At 31.4% G+C, this 2,303-nt stretch overlaps 1 pseudogene; it reads left to right on the forward strand.

Annotated features, from left to right (window-relative positions):
- Window positions 1-2,303, forward strand: part of LOC107715792 (inositol 1,4,5-trisphosphate receptor type 1-like) — a 146,758-nt pseudogene that overhangs the window by 43,473 nt on the left and 100,982 nt on the right.

A 2,303-nucleotide genomic window follows, 5' to 3' on the forward strand; every position in this document is an offset into this window, starting at 1 on the left:
TATATTAGTATCCTATACTAGTGGCCTAAGACTTTTGCACAGTACTGTGCATATATACTGTGCTGTATTTATATATATAACTCATCAAATGTGAAGGGGATTTTGAAATATACTTTATTTGTTTTTCATTGTAAATTGTTTACCTTTTTATATACACAAAGATGTATGTGTATATATAAATGCTTTTTTATAAATACTTTTTTATATACACAAAGTTTGATTTGTATTCAGCTCCAAAAGTAAGTAAAAATGTAAAAATATAACATTGTACTTTTCATTTTAGACAATATTCTACAGTAAAACTTCTATTTAAAGTTAAATCTAATCTTTGTAACCATATTTGGTAATGTTTATAGATAAGCAACAAACCAACCAAGCAACAGATGAATTATAATCTGCTTGAAGAAAAATTTTGGCAGAGTATTTACTATGATATTTTACATGGCAAGTAAGCATGTTTCATATCCAAATACTCATTACCATTAGACAACATAGTGCTTTTATTAGTTATTAATAATATAAAATATATTGTAATATTTTGACTCACTGACTGATTGATTAAATAAAATAAAAAATAAATAAATAAATAAAATTAAATACATTTAAATAAAAATGTTTACAATTAAACATGTGTGATGTTTAACTTTAAATATGACTATAATCATCACTGAGAATAATTAGAATAATATAGTATAACAAAGAATTTGAGGGAAAATTCATGAAAATAATATAAAAAAATTATTATTTTTAGGAGGAAGTTTGACCTGTAAATATTTCTGCTGTTTACCCCATTAAATGACAAAATAGAAATGTATGTGATTAATTGGTGTAGTAGTGCATGCAGAGATTGTATAATGTAAATAGTGTTGGCAGCTCAGGGTTAATCAGACTTTGAGTTGGAGTGGTAGGTTCACTGCTGTCAGTTTGAGCTCTGAGTAATGTGAGATTCCTGTTTATGATACGAGATTCATGTCTCAATCTCTGATTGTGAAGAGTGAAATATGATTTTGCCCCTGTCTATAAACAGCCCAACCCATCCAAAATCCACACAGTGGCTGATTGTTAAGTTGTTTTCAGGCCTGTGGGATATTTGAATTTAGTAGTAAACAACCCTTAATGAACCTAAAGAGAAAACAGTGTATCTGATTCATACGGCTATGGATATAAGTCACAGGAAGAGTCATTTTGCACTCATGCATTTTCCTGGTATTTCTGGAAGTCGCCTGCATCTCCCGAGGTCTGGCGACTCGTTTGGTTTGTTTTTAACTATAAGATCTGTTGTCTCAATGAATCATGCGCGACAGAACACGAGAGAGAGATGGCAGATTTGGAAAAATGCACACATGCGATCACATGTCTGCTCTCACACCCGTCAGACTCTTTTTTTCAGGGTGGAGTGCGCACGTGTCGCATTGTGTGTGTGCGCTTGCCTCATCCAGATACCTGCAAATTCGTACTTTTCTTTCTGAAAATAGCCAGGAAAGTCCCGACAGGGTGTGGAGGCAGGAAATCAGGGTGACCGTGCACTTTGCCAGCGTGATATCTTTCCATGTTGTCGAGACATGTTGTTAAAACAGAAGCCAGATGTTGCGTAACTGTCCACCCCCAGAGTCCCTTATTTATGTAAGCAATCACTTGGAAAGTGGTTTTATGAAGTCATCTTCCTTGCTGCTCAGAATCAGAAGATAGTAGGGGAAATTCAGTTTTGGTATTAAATGAGTGAATCACATGAAGGTGTCCAGATTATGTTTATGATTGATGTACATAGAATTTACAAAAGTTTATAGAAAGCATATTAAATCCCAGTAAAGTGTCTGTGAAAATAATGGGTCAAAATATGGGTGAAATAATATTTTAAATGATTATTATTTTTGCTGACAAATTGTTAAAACAGTGGTTTGAAGGATAGTGGTAAGATTTAAAATGGTACTGAATTCATATTTAGGGGCTGCACTGTGGTCCTTAAATAGGGTTTTTTTTTTATGTCTTGTAATGATTTGTAAATATTTTTTAATAGTTTTAAATATGCCTGTTAGGATTTTTTGGTACATAAACTATTGTGAAACTGAAAAACATTTTAGTGGGTGTCTTATGCAAATCATGGTAAAAATGAATGATATTTTCATTCATTATTGTTTTGCTCCAAAAATAAAATAAAATAAAATAAAGCAGGGCACGTTCTAATGTATAAGAAAAAAAACTTAAACTTTTATAGTGTTAATGCAAACACTTTTGTCCATAGGCTATATGTTATGTGTGTGTTTGTTATATATATATATATATATATATATATATAACAAACA

Source organism: Sinocyclocheilus rhinocerous, unplaced genomic scaffold (genome assembly GCF_001515625.1).
Source record: "Sinocyclocheilus rhinocerous isolate Xijiao unplaced genomic scaffold, SAMN03320098_v1.1 scaffold899, whole genome shotgun sequence".
In the NCBI taxonomy this organism is placed as follows: domain Eukaryota; kingdom Metazoa; phylum Chordata; class Actinopteri; order Cypriniformes; family Cyprinidae; genus Sinocyclocheilus; species Sinocyclocheilus rhinocerous.